This window comes from Pholis gunnellus, assembly GCF_910591455.1.
Source record: "Pholis gunnellus genome assembly, chromosome: 1".
Taxonomy (NCBI): domain Eukaryota; kingdom Metazoa; phylum Chordata; class Actinopteri; order Perciformes; family Pholidae; genus Pholis; species Pholis gunnellus.
The window spans coordinates 512,676-526,141 of record NC_136528.1 but is presented as its reverse complement, the minus strand read 5'-3'; positions in this window follow the sequence as shown (position 1 = coordinate 526,141).

Here is a 13,466-nt window from a genome sequence, read left to right as displayed (position 1 = left end):
TAAATTTGATCATTTTTTTAGCAGTGGCCAGCCAGATTTCTGTGAGCTTCATCTTGTGGCAATTTCTAAGGTTGGATTTAGTAAAGTTGCCCAATAAACAATAAAACGTCGACACCATGAATACTGGATGGGGTGTCACATCCATAGCTGATGGAGATAGTTAAATTAACTCAGTCTATTCTCCTCATAGTTCCCCATCCAGATATATTCCCCCATCTAATTCTGGATCTATTCCAAATCAGTTAATAATAAAGTCAACTCAAAGGCTTCATACACTCTAGAAATTGTTTTAAACATCAGTTGGTCGGCGTGACACAATTGTTTAGGTTTGTGTTTTCAGAGCTTGGAGCTGCAGAGTGTTGTTACCCAGATGCACTGATCCGGGATTGTCTCGTTGGATATCAAAGTTACGTGTTGATGATGTTTTCCTCAGCCGGTTTATCTGGACGTTTAGGTCAGCTTGTCTTTTGGAAAGGTTTAGTTCAATCCTGCTAAAGCTGTCTTTTATCTTGGTACACTCCACCTCCGCTTGTTGCAATGAGTTACTACTGCCAACATGCTTATCGGCTCACCTACTGCCTCCCCATCAGGAACATTACGTTTTGGAATAGTAGCCATGAGAAGTAGTATTTACACCTCCGTCCAAAACAACAACTGGCCTTTATGTAACGGCCATGTTGTCCCCGGCCTTTAATCCAGTTTGGGAACTCTTGTTTTCACAGCAGATTATCCCAAACTGTTTCCTCAGAGGGAACACAAGGCTTTCTCTAAACTCCTGCCAGTCTGGAGTAAACACACAACAGTTTGTTTTCATTAGGAACGTCTCGGTGAGAAACTGCAGGGACAGAAAAAGTTAGAACTTTTCTTTTGAGTGCTCAGCTTTGTGAAGGTCAGGAGTGAGTTTGGGGAAACTAAATACTGCAGTTTACAGAAGAGCCATGATTAAATCCTCAGAACCTCTTTAAAACATGTTGAAACCAGTTAAAAGAGGAATAGAAGAAGTAAAGTATCCAGATTACAGCTGGTTCATTACTTCAGTCTGAAGCTGCTGATATTCGTCCAATCGTTCAAACAGTTATGAAATCACTCCTGAGCGATGTATTAAAGATCATTTATGACTGAACATTTTCTAAAGCTTCCACCTCAGGTCATTCTGCAGGTAAATCCCGGTTTCAAGTGAAGATAAACAGGCCGCTAACACTGTGGTGACACCTCAACCTGCATATACCACTGTAGGCTTATGTAAATCTGTCTGGCAGATCCTTTGAGCCATTTATATCAACCTCATTAAAATAAAGCTTATAAAGAAAAACTGTAAAAAACAATTGATCTTCTTCATGAAATTAATTAGACTTTTATGAATCTCCTTTAAATCTTAATGTTTACATTCTGTGTGTCAACGAAGGACCAAAAAAAGGCCCATTGTGGATAATTGTAGACCGGCCGCGGGCCGACAGGAGGCCGGCAAAACGCTGCATGCTGTCAGGTTACATAATAATGAGGTAACTTCTGCTGTGAATGAGCTCCTAAAATGTTTAATTGAAAAAGCTTTTCTCCATCATTTTGTATTTGTTTCACTTTGTCTGAAAGCGAACACAGTTCTTAGCTTAGTTTACAAACTTCAACCATCAGCCCAGAAGGGATTTGGGGGATTTTGGGGGATTTGTGGGCACAACAACAACAACAGGAAGTGTATCTTTAATAGCAGCCTCCCACGGGCCAACAGGATGAGATAACTACAGTAAGACAGACCCAGTGAACCGTAAAACAGGAAAGAGTTTTTACTGAATGACTAAACAGATCAGATCCTCCGCTGGACGGAGGGAAACCTCTGAGGTGTCGGAGCAGCAGAGTACATAAGCAGAGCCTCCAGGAACAGGGTTTTGGTTTGGGGCCGGTATTAGTGTCTCGGTCATGGACACTAATGGTCTCAGGATCAGAGGCTTTGAGGCTCAGCTGGTGCCGTAATCTGTTGAATAATCTGACAGATTCCTGTGTTTACTCTCACTGTTGATGTCCGGGACAGACCTGGGTCTGATCCCTCAGAGGACACCATCACACAAAGACCCTTTAACTCGTTAACTCGTTAAGTCTTCACGAGACGATGCTGCAGCAACACCACAGCAGGGGGGAGGTTTCCTCCTGAGGATTAATGAAGCGCCTCAGGTTACACTTCACATTATTTTACACTCGTCAGAGTGAAACTAAATTCATATAAACTCATCTGTCAGAGTATAAACAGACAGGAGGGCATCAGACAGCTGTTAATACACATGAGGGCACTCATTGTCCTGTTAGCCACCGAGCTAACGCGCTAGCTGTCGACCCGCTTTATGGAATGAACTGATGAACTAAATGTCTAAAGGGAGTAAAACAGACTCTTTACGCTTTCATACATTCACAAATCTCTGGTTAAAATGACTAAAAGTGATGTGACTTCAGAGCAGCGGTCTCCTGGGTGTAATGCCCTGCTCAAAGGTCGTGGTCACTTCACGTATTTCTGCGCGATGCTACATGCTTCCAGTCTCTTTATACGTCCACGGATGGAAACAGTGTTGCTGGTTGGTTAACGTGTTAGCGTGTTAGCGGTTAGCTCAGTAGTTAGCGGATGAACTGTGTCATCAGTCTTCTGTTTGGAAAAACATGAACTCACATTTTTTGTTTGTTTTATTTTGTCTGAACCTAAATTAGCGTTACATTTTATTTTCATAAATAAAGTTTTATAGGCCTATAATCACCTTTATCACTCTATTACACGAGAACAAACTGGTTTGAAACACGACAAAAATGTAAAATAAAATCCCTTTAACACCGTTTCCCTAAAAAAAATAAAAAGGAACACATGTATATATGAGTGTATATGGACACGTTGAGCGTCTGATCCAGAACCAGCAGAACGTGAGTTCACGTGTGAACCGTTCAGACATGTTGTTTACTGCTGAAGCTGCGATTGTGAAACGAAGCGTCCTCGGCTCTTTGTCTCTGTTCCTGTTTACTGCGGACGGGTTTGTGTCCTCGCTGGAGGTCCTCGTGTGTCACGCCATCCTCCAGTCTGACCCTCAGACACAGACCTCCACCCCCCCCATGGAGAGCATCACTGTGCATTGTGACGGGTCGCCCCTCCCCCGTTCACACGTTCACCCCAATTATGTCTGAATCAAGAAACCAGAGCTGAAACCAGGTCAGTGTTCACAGTCGGTCCTCCTCGTCTATTTATCACAGAGCTGCTCCTCAACAGGAGGACGGCGGGAATCGAACCACCGACCCTGTGATGATGCATTTCCTCTTGAGGGGCAATTTCACAATAAACATATTATTTGAAAGGGTGACTTTTAATTTGACGGGGTTCAGGTGACATTTAGAAACAGACTTGTTTTTAACCTTCTTTGTTGATCGTATCTTTACGTTTCATATTCTTAAATGATATCTTCTACATGTCGTAACTTAATATATTGATCATTTCAAATCACCACTTTATAAGTGTTGATGTCTGAAACTCGTTGTTTTTATGCTTCATGTTTATACTGAACATTACTAAACATCTGCAAACTGTATTTCACAGAAAGAAATGTGTTTGAATTGTAATAATAATAAATACGTTTCTCACTTCAAAGTAAAAGCAGAACACGTCAGAGTCGTTCTGATGTTGGAATTTCAAAATGAAAGCCCTTTAAAATGTTAAATACACGAGCTGAGTTCAGAGGAGTTTAATAGAACGATGGTGAGGGTCGAGACGTCTTCATCTGTCTCTGTGGAATGAAGACAATAAAAACAATCAGATGTATTTGCTTCATCTAGAATCCGTCCTGAGACTTTGTCTTCATTGATCTCATTATGTTTCATGTTGTCTGATGTCACAGCTCTTCTTCTCCTCTTCCTGTAAACTGAGTGATGTGACAGGTTACTGAATACAGGCGTATTTATATAATAAGTATGAATATAAAAAGGATGCTTCATCTCACTGCTCTCCACCATCAGCTCTGAAGAGACGTGAACTCGTGAACTCTGAGACGACTTAACGTGATGCAACGAGAAAACCTCCAACGTTTAAAAGAAAAACTAGCGGAAGCTTCTGTTCTTTACAAACAGATCGACTGTTATAAATCCTCTTTAATCTCAAACATGAATATAATCTTCTTATGATTTACTCAGCGAGGGTTTGACTTTAAGTAGCCGAGGTGTTTCACTGGAACTAAACTGAACAGAGATTTAGTCAAGTGCTTCAGTTCATCAACGTACAAAACATACAACAAACATGTATGTGTATATATATATATATACATATATATATATATATGTATATATATATATATATGTATATATATATATACATATATATATATATACATATATATATATATATGTATATATATATATATATGTATATATACAGCATATCGAGAAAAGACTGTATGTGAGGAGCAGACGTGGTCGTTATGACGTCACTCATGTGGATGTTTTGAAGCCTCCAGTTCAACATTTTAGTCGTCGCCATCTTGTTTTTTCCTACCAGTGAACAGGAAGTGACCATATATGGACTGAGGAGGAGTGACGTAGAGACGCCGTATACGTCTCTGGTAGAGACCTGTCAATCACTGTGTAGCCCCGCCCCTAAAGCATCCCCTGCTTTATGGTCTGTTTGACTCTAAATGGACCATCATTTACTAAATGAACATCATGCTGTATTGAAGAAGACTTGAAACTAGAGATTGAGACCATAAACTCATGTTTACAATGTTTACTGAGGTAATAAATCAAGAGAGAAGTAGAGTCATTTTCTCATAGACTTCTATACAACCAGAGGAGTCGCCCCCTGGTGGACACTAGAGAGAATGCAGCTTTAAGACTAATCTCCCTCAGTTGGAATTCTTCCTCAGAGTCAAACACAAGTCGCCTGCAGCCAGGAACGCTATCAGAGACAATCAGAAGAAAGGACCTTTGTGTGGTCTCTCTTTGTGTTTCTAACCATAAAAACATCTCGTTCTGCAGCAGCTAATAAACAGCAGCTGTCAGCAAACGTTAAACCAACACACGAACAGCGTGAACAGTAACACCGCCCGTGTTTTATAACCTGAACTTCAGAGAACTGAACTTCAATAAAAAGCTCAACGAGGACACAGGTGGTCTCTCAGAATAGCTCGGGGATGTTCTTCTTTGGGGGGTCGTGACCCCCAATAAACAGCAGAGAATGAGTTAAATATTCAGGAGGATGAATGCCGTGTTTGTATCTGGCGACGTGTTCTGTCCTCCGAGGTTAGAACACACTGATATAGATTCTCGTGCTTCGACCACATGGTGAGCAGATCCAGACTGAGACTCTGTTGTTCATCTAAAGAACTCAGACCTCCAGGAGACCAGTTACACAACATGAGGGTCTTTACACTGACGTGGGACAGAAATCACAAAGAAGATGAACATTAGAGATGATATAATTGAATAGAATAATTGATTTGTTAATAGCATCAACTGAACTGTGAGTCTGATCACATGTGATTCAGCTGAGTCTGAATGTTCTGAATGTTCTGAATGTTCCTGCTTTTGATTCCGTTTGTCCTCTTTTAGTCAACATGTGGCCCAGACAATGACTTCCTGCTGCTCTCAGAACATGCTGATGAGGATGATGAGGATGATGATGAAGGTCTTCTCTTTGTTTTGATGTATTTCATTTTATTTTATTTGTTCCTCTGTGTTTTGTTTCGTACCCTCTGGAAAAGTTAATTCATGTCTTTTAAATGCTCTTAAGAGCACTGAACAGGTCCTGACCTCTCAGATGGTCTGGACCAGGACCCTGAGGAGCAGAAGAGACTCTCAGGAAACCTGTTCAAACTCAACAGGTGGTCCTGGTCTAAGAGGACCCACAAGTCTGAGCCCCCCCTCTGCAGAGACCTGAACTCTGAGTAAACGGTTTATGAAAACAACTTTAGATTTTGGCTGAAAAATGATGCAGAAATATAAAAGAATGATCTCGTTTGTTTCTCGTTAGTGATATGAGACACATAATGTCCTGCAGGGTGTCCGTTATCAGGAATAATGGTATACAAGCATAGAGTGTTACAGTCCCGTATGACGGAGTGAAGAGAGGAGTTTATGAGTATTATGTATCGAACCCTTCCAGCTGCGGATGGTCTTTGAGATGTTAAGACAGTTTCCTCTTTGAATGCTGATGTTCCCGTGTGGAGGTTTTTTGGGTGGAGGATCCGTCGCTCCACCTGTAGAAGCAGCAGAGGATCGCTGGCCCTCTACAGTCTGGACCAGTTGGTGTCCCCCTCTGTGATGCCGCCAACAACGTGCCCCGGAAACAAACAGAAGACCGTGTCCCCGGTCTGTATTTATCCAGTTCTGCGAACAACACGCGTCTGATTCCCGGAGCGGCCCCCGGACCGGAGGACGCCGTGCTTCGTCTGTGGCTGCCAGCCTGATCTTGGCTCAGAGACGCCGCGCTGTGATTGGCTGCTTTTATTTACCCAGCGAGCCCGGAGGCATTGTTTGGCACCACGAGCTGCAATCAGACCCAGATCCACCGGATCGGACCAGAGAGGTCTGCTGGGGGACGACGTGGTCCTGAGGACAGACGCTCGCTCGTTACATAACAGCAGATTATCTTCCAATTACCTTCTAGGAAACGTTTCTATGAGGAGCCGACATCGTTCAAACCCACAAACTCTATTCAACCACAACACTCTGACTGCAAAGTGCTCAGAATATTCACAGAAATGTTGAATATTTTATCATCCTCATCCCACAAATTCATCCATCTATCCATGTTCCTCCTCTGATCCGGGTCGGGTCTTGGTGGCAGCAGGCCGACCCAGACTTCCCCCTTAACATGTTGCAGCTCATTCTGGGGGATCCCGAGATAGAATCCCTCCAGCGTGTTCTGGGTCTTCCCCGAGGTCTCCTCCCAGTTGGACGTGCCCGGAAAACCTCCAGTGGGAGGAGTCCAGGAGGCATCGTGATCAGATGCTGAACCACCTCAGCTGACTCCTTTCAACGTGAAGGAGCAGCGGCTCGACTCCAAGTTCCCTCCTGATGTCTGAGCTCCTCCCCCTCTCTCTAAGGCCGAGCTCCTCCCCCTCTCTCTAAGGCCGAGCTCCTCCCCCTCTCTCTAAGGCCGAGCTCCTCCCCCTCTCTCTAAGGCTGAGCTCCTCCCCCTCTCTCTAAGGCTGAGCTCCTCCCCCTCTCTCTAAGGCCGAGCTCCTCCCCCTCTCTCTAAGGCCGAGCTCCTCCCCCTCTCTCTAAGGCTGAGCTCCTCCCCCTCTCTCTAAGGCTGAGCTCCTCCCCCTCTCTCTAAGGCTGAGCTCCTCCCCCTCTCTCTAAGGCTGAGCTCCTCCCCCTCTCTCTAAGGCTGAGCTCCTCCCCCTCTCTCTAAGGCTGAGCCCGGACACCCTACGGAGGAAACTCAGTTCGGCCGCTTGTAGCCGCGACCTCGTCCTGTCGGTCACGACCCAGAGTTGGTGACCACAGGTGAGGGCAGGAACGTAGACCGACCGGTAAATTGACGGTCCGGTGCAGCGCCGGTTCTACTGCTGCAGCCGCACCGATCCGCCTGTGGACCTCCCGCTCCATCGTACCCTCACTCGTGAACAAGACCCCGAGATCCTTGAACTCCTTCGCTTGCGGTCGGCACTCCGTCCCCACCTGGAGGGAGCGATCCACCGGTTTCCGGCAGAGCACCATGGCCTCACTGGGGCTGCAAACCGCCCCAGTGAATGCTGGAGTACACGATCCGAGGAGGCCAACAGCACCACATCGTCTGCAAACAGCACAAATTCATGTTCCTTACAAATGTGGCCGTTTAAAAGGGAAATAAACGGACTTTCCAACGGTATGAGATTTACTGCCATGAAGCATCGTTACAACAAATAATCTACCAAACACAAATGTCCATACTTTGTGTGCTATGTTTATATATAATAATAAATATAATACATATATATAATAAATAAACTTGTTTTCGTTAAATGATATTATATTATTATTCTACAGATATCACAGCATGTTCCTGTAAAATCATATTCTGCAGATCAAAGGTTTTGAATAATAATATTTCAGATCTTGATACAGAGGTTTGGTCTCTCACATTATTAGAATTACAAAAAGTTAAAATAATGAAGAAATAAGTTAACAGCTCTGGTTTATAGAACCCAAATGTTATTTGTCAAAAAACAAACGTAATCCAAAAGAAAATATGTTTGAAACGTAGTTGATGGTGAAGAACTTCCTGTTCATGAGTCCAGCTGCTCACTGATCATTTCACAGGTTCCTCTGGTTCTAACATGAACTCTTCTTCATGTGATGAAGAGATGGAGGATAGAGTCCGCTGGGTCTCTGCTGTGGTTCACAGACATTTCTAATATTATGCATTCATATAAATATTCTACATTTTCATGTTTAAAACAAATCTGCTGCTCATTTCTGAATGATGTAAAAGCTTCTGCTCATAAAGCTGCCGGCTGACGGAGCATTTTATCTGAAACATGTTTCCGGACTTTTTAATTCAACAACTATTATATTTAACTTTGAACTAACGATGAAACCAGAAGGTGACGTGTGACGGATCTCCTGACGGACATGAAGTGAGTTCTGTACGTTCCACCTTGAACAAAGGTCAAACCTGGAGGACATCAGATAAAACATGACAGAACGTCCTGATCCTAGTGTGATGGAGATGAACACACTGTAGCTCATTATGACTCAATCACACACACGTGGATTCATCCGCCGATGAAAATAGTCCCCTACAAAGTCTCTATTTCCTTCTTTAACCTCTTTTAGTGAAACCCTCTTCTTCTCTTTCTCTCTGACAGATATTCAGGTTCTGTTTAGCAGCTGGTTAGCTTAGCTTAGCATAAATATGTTAACTCTGGATGAAGAGCGGGAACAGTTGATTGGCTGAGAGAGAGTTTGTGATATCCCTCTGAACATCAACCGGAAACAAGAACAAAAGTTTAGAAAAAGTGAAGTCAAAGCTTCACGTGTTAAAGCTGCATTCTCTCTAGTGTCCACCAGGGGGCGACTCCTCTGGTTGTATAGAAGTCTATGAGAAAATGACTCTACTTCTCTCTTGATTTATTACCTCAGTAAACATTGTAAACATGAGTTTATGGTCTCAATCTCTAGTTTCAAGTCTTCTTCAATACAGCATGATGTTCATTTAGTAAATGATGGTCCATTTAGAGTCACACAGACCATAAAGCAGGGGATGCTTTAGGGGCGGGGCTTACTGTGATTGACAGGTCTCTACCAGAGACGTATACGGCGTCTCTACGTCACTCCTCCTCAGTCCAGATATGGTCACTTCCTGTTCACTGGTTTATAAAAAAAAACAAGATGGCGACGGCCAAGAAGCTGAACTCGAGGCTTCAAAACGTCACAAAGCAACGAGTTCACGACTACGTCCACTTCTTGACGCGTCGCTTCACATCAGCTGAATGTGATGATTCTGAACGTGCCTCCTCCTCGTCCTGCTGGAATAGTTTGGTTGACTGTGTTTACGTGCACAAAATATTACTTTAACAAATAGTACAATGTTCCTCTGGATCTGTTTACATGCTGATGACCATTTAAATTCCACTAATATTCCGACCGCTACCTCCTTTAAATAAATCCATAAAGCGGTTGATATCATAGTCTTTCATAATGTTTCTGCTTCTTCTCTTCTGGGCGTCCATCTCTCCTCCAGTGTTTAAACTGTTGACTCGTTGATTTGATGAACAGGACTAAACTAACCACAGACTCATTTGAGACTCATATTTTTTATTGTGCTTTAAACAGAATGCTCCTAAAACCTAAATAATGTCTGAATCTGAAAATACACATTCAGATTGAGGTTTAATCATGAACATCCAAACAAATCACCCATAACTCACTATAAACGTTGATGTTATTAAGGGTCAGAGTTGCTAACTGTGTGTGTGTGTGTGTGTGTGTGTGTGTGTGTGTGTGTGTGTGTGTGTGTGTGTGTGTGTGTGTGTGTGTGTGTGTGTGTGTGTGTGTGTGTGTGTGTGCTTCATCTCCAGAGCAGCAGATGTTTAACTATCAGCTTCACAAGGTGACCCGGCAGCCTCGTCTCCGTGTCCTCGTCCCTCTGCGAGCCGTCTGAGACCTGTTTGGTCCTGCGGCGTCTCCGGTCTTTAATCTGCAGGTTGAGGGACATCCGGGGGGGGGGGGGGGGGGGGGGGGGGGGGGGGGGGGGCAGCGCTCAGTGGTTAAAGCCGCTCTCTGTCGTACGGCCGCTCAGATTAAAGGGGTCAGAGCGGCTCAGCAGGTGTGCTCACAGCGGCAGGTAATCGTGTCAGACGGGTCGGCGGCGCTCGCTGAGCCGATGGTCACGGTCAAGAAGACAAGAAGAAGAGCCGTTTAGAAATACTGAGGCGGTAAAAAAGAAAATAAAGAACATAAAGAATTGAATCCTGGAGGGTAAATAATAACGTATTGATGGATCGTTGGCCTGAATATGGACTTTGTATTCCTCCTCCAAACTTCTCTGACTTTATGTTTCTTTGTACAAATGTTTCAACTCTGAACAAACACACTGGAGGCGTATGAAACGTTCATACATTCAACGCAAGGCTGATCATTAAAGCACAGCAGCTGAGACTCTATCACACAGAAGGTACTCTGGTGAACTCAAGTTCAGCAGGTGGAGATTTAACTGATGAAGTACAGTTTACTGACTTTACTCGTGGTGGCTGATTTAAACACAACAAAGCTCAGCAGCGTGGAACAACACCATCACAGCAGCAACCAGCACAACGGTTACGTTACACAACACTGAGCGGGACTCAGCGCTCACTAAGAGGTTACAAACACACTGTGACCTGCTCAAACCAAGAGCCTCTCACTTGAGATCTCTCAGTGGTAATTGATGTGCTCTCTGAACTTTTTCTAGGCCCGGGGACCGACTGGCTCTGAGCTGATCCTCCGTGTGACAGCAGGAGGATCAGCTCCTTCAGACTTGTTCGGAGGAATTCCTCCACATAGAACTCGTCTGTCGCCGGCACTCACCGGGGTTCCCGTGGCTCTCGCCCAATGAGGCACCGGTGTTGTGGTTTGAACCAAATCTCCCACTCAGGTGAGATTTTGAGGCCTGTTGGCTCAATTTCACAATCTTAGAGGCCTCTCTCTCTGTCCCGACATCATGACGAATCATCTCACTGTAACTCTGTCGGACTCGATTGAAGGCTCTTCAAAAAGGATCCAAAGCGATGCAGCACAACACACATTGCTGTTCTTCGTCACAACCTGCCAACTACATTACCCACAATGCATCTCTCACTCTGACAGCTGTGTGGTAGATTGTGGTGTGTTTTGCTTGTATAAGCTAACGTAGCCTGCAGCAGAGATGACCAGCAGCTGCAGAGGTCTGGACAGATCACTTCACTTGAGGACATTTATCAGACGACACACAGCTCCCTCTGGAGACATTAAAGACTTTATACTACTTTAAACATCTGGAGACATTAAAGACTTTATACTACTTTAAACATCTGGAGACATTAAAGACTTTATACTACTTTAAACATCTGGAGACATTAAAGACTTTATACTACTTTAAACATCTGGAGACATTAAAGACTTCATACTACTTTAAACATCTGGAGACATTAAAGACGTTATACTACTTTAAACATCTGGAGACATTAAAGACTTTATACTACTTTAAACATCTGGAGACATTAAAGACTTTATACTACTTTAAACATCTGGAGACATTAAAGACTTCATACTACTTTAAACATCTGGAGACATTAAAGACTTTATACTACTTTAAACATCTGGAGACATTAAAGACTTCATACTACTTTAAACATCTGGAGACATTAAAGACTTTATACTACTTTAAACATCTGGAGACATTAAAGACTTTATACTACTTTAAACATCTGGAGACATTAAAGACTTTATACTACTTTAAACATCTGGAGACATTAAAGACTTCATACTACTTTAAACATCTGGAGACATTAAAGACTTTATACTACTTTAAACATCTGGAGACATTAAAGACTTCATACTACTTTTTATTATTTTATAGTGGAATTTTACTTTTTTTACTACTTTTTTACTTAGTTCATATCCTTTACTGTTTACTTATTTATGATACTTTATTTTGATACATTGTGTTTTACTATGTCTCTTGTTTGCATTATCCAATATGCTGCTGTAATCCTGTAAATTTCCCCACTGCGGGACTAATGAATTATTTTATCTTATCTTATCTTACTTTAAACATCTGGAGACATTAAGTACCTCACCGACCCCCAGATGATACTCTGAGACCAGAGACACAGTGAAGATAAGGTTAACCCCTTTTAGTGGGTTTTTTGGACAGTTTGGCTAACAGCTAACAGCTAACAGCTAACCGCTAACGGAACTACCAAAAACACTGCTGAGTACCTCGCCGACATCCAGCCACTGCTAAGCTCTCAGTTTCATTTTGTTTTGAAGCGACTGTATGACGTCTCATACGACAACTTCTTGCCGATTGGCAGCATTCATCGGCGCTTGTTTTAAAGTCAGAGGATGTCGTATTAGTTGTGAAACCCTCAGAGGCAAATTTGTGATTTTGGGCGAGCAGGTTAACAAGGAGTAAAGTAAAGTAACATGGTAGTCTTCAAAATGTTTGGTAATCTACCATAAAGTGTCCCAAAGTACTTAACCTCACCGTGTTTAATGTTTCTGCTGTTAAACCTCTGTCAAGAAATGATGTATTTGGTCACGGATGTGAGTGTGTGAGTGTACATCTCTGTGTCTGTCTGTCCTTCTGCTAATCTCTCAATACTTAGCATTGGACCCTTCAGCCTTTAAACACATAAGTTACTGACTGTTTTGAAAGGTAATTGACTGTCGCTCAGCTACATGACAAACTGAACGGAGTCCTGACTACAACGTGGAGGAGGAGAGCTAGTTAGCTGTTAGCAGCCGGTGGAAGTAACGCGGTGTGTTTGGCTAACAGAGCTAACAGCTAACGGGGCTAATACAGCTAACAGAGCTAACGGAGTGACAGTTTCTCATCAGAGGAAATGTTGCAACCAGTGAACAGGAAGTGACCATATTAGGACTGAGGAGGAGTGACGTAGAGACGCCGTATACGTCTCTGGTAGAGACCTGTCAATCACTGTGTAGCCCCGCCCCTAAAGCATCCCCTGCTTTATGGTCTGTGTGACTCTAAATGGACCATCATTTACTAAATGAACATCATGCTGTATTGAAGAAGACTTGAAACTAGAGATTGAGACCATAAACTCATGTTTACAATGTTTACTGAGGTAATAAATCAAGAGAGAAGTAGAGTCATTTTCTCATAGACTTCTATACAACCAGAGGAGTCGCCCCCTGGTGGACACTAGAGAGAATGCAGCTTTAACACGTGAAGCTCTGAAGAACTTTAAAGAACCGGAGGTTGTCTCCTGGTTTTACAGTTGAACCAGTCTTAGTTTGGTGAAGGAGAGAAACTTATTCAG